Source organism: Chiloscyllium plagiosum, chromosome 20, assembly GCF_004010195.1.
Source record: "Chiloscyllium plagiosum isolate BGI_BamShark_2017 chromosome 20, ASM401019v2, whole genome shotgun sequence".
Classification (NCBI taxonomy): Eukaryota; Metazoa; Chordata; class Chondrichthyes; order Orectolobiformes; family Hemiscylliidae; genus Chiloscyllium; species Chiloscyllium plagiosum.
The window spans coordinates 34,079,123-34,087,304 of record NC_057729.1 but is presented as its reverse complement, the minus strand read 5'-3'; positions in this window follow the sequence as shown (position 1 = coordinate 34,087,304).

Below are 8,182 nucleotides of genomic sequence, written 5' to 3'. Positions count from 1 at the left end.
TCATTCTTTTATTCCTTAAATACCTATAGAGAGCCTTAGGGTTTACCCTGACCCTATCCGCCAACAATTTTTCATGTCTCCTCCTGGCTCTTCTGAGCTCTCTCTTTCGGTCTTTCCTGGCTACCTTGTAACCCTCAAGGGCCCTAACTGAGCCTTTACATCTTATCCTAACATATGCCTTCTTCTTCCTCTTGACCAGAGATTCCACTTCCTTCATAAACCACAGCTCCTGTGCTCTACAGCGTCCTCCCTGCCTGATAGGTACATACTTATCTAGGACACTCAGAAGCTTTTCCTTGAATAAGCTCCACATTTCTATTGTGCCCATCCCCTGCAGTTTCCTTCCCCATCCTATGCTTCCTAAATCTTGCCTAAGCTCATCGTAATTGCCTTTCCCCCAGCTGTAACTCTTGCCCAGTGGTATACACCTATCCCTTTCTATCACAAAAGTAAACCTAACAGAATTGTGATTGCTATCTCTTATAACCTTTTTCAACACTTTACCAACAACTGAAGTAAGGCTCACTGGTCTATAGTTACTAGGGTTGTCTCTACTCCCCTTTTTGAACAGGGGAACCACAGTTGCTATCCTCCAGTCTTCTGGCACTATTCCTGTAGACAATGATGACTTAAAGATCAATCGTCTACTCTACTACTTCCAAGTCTAACACCTGGCCAGGCTCATTACCCAATACCAAATCTAGTATGGCTTCGCCCCTTGTTGACCTGTCTACATACTGTGTCAGGAAGCCCTCCTGCACACACTGGACAAAAACTGACCCATCTATAGTACTCGTACTATAGTGTTCCCAGTCAATATTTGGAAAGTTGAAGTCCCCCATGACAACTACCCTGTCTCTCTCACTCCTATCGAGAATCATCTTTGCTATTCTTTCCTCTACATCTCTGGAACTATTTGGAAGCCTGTAGAAAACTCCTAATAGGGTGATCTCTCCTTTCCTGTTTCTAACCTCAGCCCATACTACCTCAGTTGACGAGCCCCCAAACATCCTTTCTGCAACTGTAATACTATCCTTGACCAACACTGCCACACCTCCCCCTCTTTTACCATCTTCTCTGTTCTTACTGAAACATCTAAATTCTGGAACCTGCAACAACCATCCCTGTCCCTGCTCTATCCATGTCTCCGAAATGGCCACAACATCAAAGTCCCAGGTACCAACCCATGCTGCAAGTTCGCCCACCTTATTCCGGATGCTCCTGGTGTTGAAGTAGTAATTGGCCAGGTTGGATTTGCCCTTGTTTTTTATGTACAGGACATATCTGGGCAATTTTCCACATTGTTGGGTAGATTGTAACTGTACTGTAAGAGCTTGGCTAGGGGAGCAACAGGTTCTGGAGCACAAGTCTTCAGCACTATTGCCAGAATGTTGTCAGGGCTTGTAGCCTTATATGGCCAATACACAAACAGTCAGAGGCCTGAATAATGTTTCTGTTGAGAAGAATTGTTTCATGTCAGCAGAAGGGCTGATTGGTTGTAGAAATCTCTAAACTGTGGATTTTTAGTTGGTAGAAATCTCCAGGTTTTGAGAATTTTGTAGAGGACTCCAGGTAGTAAGAACTGTAAAGAATTTCAGGCTCTCAGAACTGGAAAGAGTTCTCTAGTTCATCAATAGTGGAAAGTATTAGTTCAGAAAACCTTAAAATTATAATAGACGTGACACTTTGCTGGGATTGAGTATCTGTAAAGGATATTGTTGAGAAGAAGGTTAGAATCTTTGCTTTCCTATTTATATTAAGATTTTAACAAGTTGTCTTATATATGGAGAAAGAGAGCTTGGCTTGTTAATATGACAAATTAATGCTCTTTTGTTAAAAAAAATCATTGATAGCCTCATGTGAATATATTCAGTGACTTCCACCATAGTAACAAACTACAAAAATAAAACTTATGGTCTCCATCAAGTCAGATTTAAGTCAGGTGTCTAACTTGTCCAATATCACTCCCAATTGGGATAGTAACAAAGTATTTATCAGAATGATATCTGGGCTCTGAGGATTTAATTGTAAAGAGAGTTTACACAAACTAGTATTACATTTCCTGAAATTTAGAAGCTTAAAGATGATTTAACTGAAGGTTTTCAAGGTTTTTTAGGGTGACTGATAGGGTAAGTAGAATCTATTTTCATTGAATATAGAGTTTAGCAGTCAGTGCATTAGTGCAAAAAGTAGAGCCTGGCTTACTGAAATAAACATATGAATTATGTCTACACACAAAGTAAGGTAGAGATTTTTAATTCACATATGGCAATTAATGTTAGGTCAATCATAAGTCTTAAGTCAGATGGATAAAAAGAAGATCATTGACCTGAAACATTTTAGTGAGATGTTTTAACTCACTCAGTCTTTTTCCCTTTCAGAGTTCAAAGCAAATTCATTAGCTCTGATCCTCTTTCCACAGATACCACAGATCTGCAGATTATTTCTCAACTTTTCTGTTTACAGGTCACACAGATTGCTTTTTGCTGAGGTCTCATTAGTAGAAATGCTACCTGAAGATTCTGGATGGATAATGTCATTAATGCAGGATTCTTCTTCCACTTGTCTTCCTCCCTTTATCAATAACTTGACCTCTTCTGTGCAGTCTCTATTCAATTACCCTGATGAACTCCTGTCCTTGAGGGACAGTAATTATAGCACCCATGACTGGACGAAAGTGGTCTGACCAGAACCCTTGAAGTTGGAATCAAAATCTTCACTGCTTGCAACTTCACTCCATGTTAATTTCACCAAATTTTAATCATACTTTAAAACCTCACAGTATTTCTTAAAATTTCATTCAAACTGTAGAAATCTATCAATAACCAACATGTAAGTTGTTGTAGTTATAGGACAGCAGTTCATAAATTTAAATAGCACAAACCAGTGGATGAAGATTGAATATAAATGTCAAAAATGGCTGCTTGGACATCAAACTAGCATTACTTCATACTTAGCAGCATGGTCTTTTACTCTGCATTCTGTCATCAGATGCCCTGACTGTCCACGCTAACATCCCACCAAAAGGGTCTCAATGAAAATGACCAATGTACAAAGTAAAAAATCACACAACACCAGGCTATGGTCCAACAGGTTTATTTGGAAGCACTACTTTTCGTGGCGCTGCTCCTTCATCGGGTGGTTGTGGTGCAGCCCGCCGAAAGCTAGTGCTTCCAAATAATCCTGTTGGACTGTAACCACATGTTGTGTGATTTTTAACTTTGTCCACCCCAGTCCAACTCCGGATTCTCCAAATCATGACAAATGTAATATGTGTAACACTTGACGTTACTGTTATATGAGTATGTGTTGTCAACCACTGCCAATATGTGATTCAATAGATGGTTGCCACCTTCCAAAATCTACTTGCAGAGTGTGAAATCTACAAACAACCAATATAGCAGAATAGTTGTCAGCAAACCATTCTCTGCAGTTATCATCTCTGACTGATTGAAAAATGTAACCACAACTTAAAGACACAGTTTTGTTGTGGCTGCATCATTGATGAGAAGTGGTTGATTTAACATATTGTAGTTGAAGACAATCAGAATTTGGGGTTAAATTCTGTGCTGACACCAAGATAGAACAAAGTGGGAATTTGTGGCTTCACTTCTGTTCAGTACAAAAACAGGTTCAAGTCTATAGACCTCATTTGTATGGCACAAATTTACCATCCCTGTAAGTCAAAACTGCTTTGAAAGGGCTCTAGTGGCACAGTGATAGAGTTCCTATTTAAGTAAGATCTGAGTTCAATTGCCCGGTGTGTGTCATACTGTGTTTGCACAGGTTGATTTTTAAAAACTGCTTTGAAGAGTGACTGTCCCCTAAATTACAATGTTAACAGTAGTCTGAAATTAGGCAAAGTAGACTGGCCATTGATTGTAGAATTTACCTGGCAGTGTGTATGTCCTGTTGTAGGCAACATTTATGAGGTTATCAATTAACAAAGTTAAATACACAATTTGAAAGAATATTTCTGAAATTCAAAATGACAAAATACAAAACAGCAGATAAGCTATTAATTGGTCCTATAATTCAACATGTTGAACAGCCTGTGTCGGATGAGATGATTATTTGAGGAATCTCTTGTTTTGTTAATGAAATTAGGGAAATACAGATGTGTGAGAACATAATTAATTATTTATCTTGTAATTGTCAGCTCATTAGTTATCAAAATATTTACCTTTGTTTAACAACTTCTAACAAAACATTCCTGCCATTTAAAATGTGATTGGAAAACCACAGGGATGGTTGTGGCTACAGCTAAATCTAAATAAAGTGGGATGTTCCTGTTTGCTTTAATAATCCTGTCAATTAGCTGCTTACCCACACTTGACTCCTATATGTTCATTATATAGAAACAGATTTGAAGATAGTGGTTCACCCGTAGTTTGAAAATTCCTTACATTTCATTTGAATACACTAAAAAACCTTTGATTAACCTATAAATTTTGTTGACTGTAATATCTGTCTAGTACAAACACTGAATTCACAAATCTATAAAATGAAAAGCAACAAACTGTAAACACATAATGGAAAAAGTGAATAATTACTTAATAAAGTAATATCACTGAGATATCAGTAATTATATGAATCAATTAGTTTTGTATTTGTCCTTTAACACTGAAGTATCATCAATATTGCACCAAAAAACTTTATAAAATCAACAGCACAAAATATTCTTTGCTACAAATATATATTTTGTTCATAAAATTTGTTAAAGTGCATTACAGTAAAATTCAAGTGTAGTTATTCAGATAGTACAAAACAGATAAATTTAAATACAGTACATGACACACCGGGCTGCCTCATTTGAGATTAGCATGGACATTTTCATTTAACTAAATGTGTCCTGGAAGACACAACCTGAATGGTTTTATACTTGTTACATCAATTCTATCTGCAGAAGAAGTTGAAGCATTGACCATGGCCATTGAGTTTGTGTGGCTGCCCCAAATTTGTTTTGTAGTCCTAAACCTTGGAACGTAAGGCTGCCACACTCAGTTGTGCACAGTTCCTTGCACTGGAAGACAAATAAGCTTACAGCAGGCCAAACAATCTCTTTCACTGAGTTGATAGCCTTTCAGAAACAGTTGATATTTGTCTTGGTGTGCATCCATTGGGGCCAAAGATTGTGCACTGGAAAAGCACAGCAGGTCAGGCAGCATCCAAGAAGCAGGAGGATCAACATTTCAAGCATGAGTCCTTCATCAGGAATGTGGGGGGAGGGGGTCCTGAGAGATAAATAGGAGGGTGGGCGTGTGGCTGGTGGGGAGGTAGCTGGGAAGGCGATAGGTAGATGGAGGTGAGAGGTGATGGTGATAGGTCAGAAGGGAAGGTAGAGCGGTTAGGTGGGAAGGACGATGGACAGGGAGGACAGTTCAAGAGGGCGGTGCCAAGTTGGAGAGTTGGATCTGGGATAAGGTGAGGGGAGGGGAAATGAGGAAACTGGTGAAATCGACGTTGATGCCATGTCGTTGGAGGGTCCCAAAGAGAAGGATGAGGCGTTCTTCCGCCAGGCATCAGGTGGCTTCGATTTGGTGGCAGAGGTGACCCAGGACTTGCATGTCTTTGGTAGAGTGGGAGGGGGAGTTGAAGTGGTCGGCCAAAGGACAGTGGAGTTGTTTCTTGCATGTGTCCCAGAGATGTTCCCTGAAACATTCTGCAAGTTTCCATCCTGTCTCCTCAATATAGAAAAGACCACATCAAGAGCAACAGACACAGAAGGTGAGGTATTTGGATGTGCAGGAAATTCCCTGTCAGATGTGGAAAGATCTGTTGGGGCCTTGGTTGGGGATGAGGTGGGAGGTGTGGGCACAAGTTTTACTCCACTTGTGGTGGCAAGGGTAGGTGCTGAGACTGGAGAGTGAGTTGGTGGGAAGCATGGACCTAATGAGGAAGTCACAGAGGGAATGGACTTTGTGGAATGCTGATAGGGTATGCTGAAGTGAAATATATCTCTGGTGTTGGGGTCTAATTATAAGTGGTGGAAATGGCAGAGTATAGTGCATTGTATCTGGAGATTAGTTGGGTGGAAGGTGAGGGCTGGGGTTTCCATCCTCGTTGCAGTTGAAGGGGTGGAGTTCAAGGGCGGAGGTGTAGGAAGTGGATGAGATGTGCTGGAGGGCATTGTTGACCATGTGGCAGGGGAAATTACATTCCTTGAAAGAAGAGGCCGTCTGGGATGTCCTGGAGTGGATGTCCTGGAGAAACGGCACAGGCAGAGGAATTGGGAGTAAAGGATAGTGTTTTTACAGAAGAGGGGGTGAGAGTACATATGGTCCAGATAGCTGTGGGAGTCAGTGTATTTGAAGTAGGTATCTGTGTTGAGTTAGTCGCCAGAGATGGAGACAGAGAGGTCCAGGAAGGGGAGAGAGATGTCTGAGATGGTTCAGGTGAACTTGAGGTCAGGGTGGAAGTTGATGAAATGTTCCATCTCCTCATGGGAGCATGTGGTGACACCAATACAGTCATCAATGTAGCGGAGATAACAGTAGGGAGTAGTGCCAGTGCAGCTGCAGAAGGTGGACTGTTCCAAGTATCTTACAAAGATGCAGCCATAGCTGGGGCCCATAGCTGGGGCCCATGTGGGTGCCCATGGCTAGACCCTTGGTCTGAATGAAGTGGAAGGATTCGAAGGAGAAGTTGTTGAGGGTGAGGACCAGTTCCGCCAATCAACTGAGTGTCAGTGGAGGGGTACTGGTTGAGTTGGTGGGAGAAGAAGAAATGGAAGGGTTGGAGGCCTTCGTCATGGCTGATAGACGTATCCAGCGATTGGATGTCAATGGTTAAGGTGAGGCTTTGGCAGCTGTAGAAATGAAAGTCATGGAGGAGGTGGTGGGCATGGGTGGTGTCCTGAATATATGTGAGGAGTTCCCGGACCAAGGGAGGCAAGATGGTGTCAAGATATGAGGAGATACATTTGGTGGGGCAGGAGCATGTGGAGATGATGGGTTGACTGGGGCAGTCACGTTTGTGAATTTTGAAATCCATAGGAATAGCTCTTCAAACCCAAATCTGTCTAAGTGAGCTTTGTGAGATGAACATTAGCAGAAGACATTTCTAAACCGTCATTCCTAGCAATTATGCATTCCAACAGAAGCTCCCTTTTCCATTACAGCTGCCCTTTAGGCAGTCAGTGAAGACTTGATAGGCTGAATAGCCTATTTCTGCACTGTATGGATTGTATGATTCTAAATTTATGAGTACTAATACATTTATCAACTGTTGTAATGTTTGCTAAATTATGGCAAAGTAAAATAATGTTAATATAAGTAAACAAAAGTACAATAAAATTAATCTAAAGGAAATAGAGAAAATGGGGATGATTCTTCTGAGAAGGGCAGTCAGAGCCAAGTTTCTGGTAACATGGATGGTTCAGCTGCACAAGAAGGGAAGAATTGGGTAAGATCAGTAATGAGAAAGCACTTGTTAGTGGAACAATTAGTCCTTTCTATGTCATAGACATGACTTTGAAATGTTGTGTTGAAACTCTGATGCAAGGGTCAAAGATGTCATATTTGTGCCAATGACTTAGGCAGAAAGGGAGACAAGGACCTGATCTAGGAAAGATCTTGAAAAGCAGGACCTCCAAAGCAATAAATTTAGGATTTCTTCCCATATGCTAGCCAGCAGAGAAAGAGATGAATTTAGCAAATGAACATGTATGTGGCGAACTGGTTTGAAAGGGAGGGCATGAGATTTCCGAGGCACTGAGATTCATTCTGGAGTATGTGTGATCTATAAAAGGTGGACAGGCTGCATCTCAGCTGGAATGGAATAGACATCCTGTAGGGAGGTTTCTTTTAGTGCTGTTCAGGAGTGTTTAAGCTAACTTGGGGTACTGGGCTAATGGTCGGATACTTGGTAGTGTGGATGAGCAGAGGGATCTTGGTGTCCATGTACACAGATCTCTGAAAGTTGCCACCCAGGTAAATAGTGCGGTGAAGAAGGCATATGGCGTACTGGCTTTTATTGGTAGAGGAATTGAGTTCCGGAGCCCTGAGGTCATGTTGCAGTTGTATAAGACTCTGGTGCAGCCGCATCTGGAGTATTGTATGCAGTTTTGGTCGCCATACTATAGGAAGGATGTGGAGGCACTGGAACGGGTGCAGAGGAGGTTTACCAGGATGTTGCCTGGTATGGTAGAGAGATCGTATGAGGCAGGGCTGAGGCACTTGGG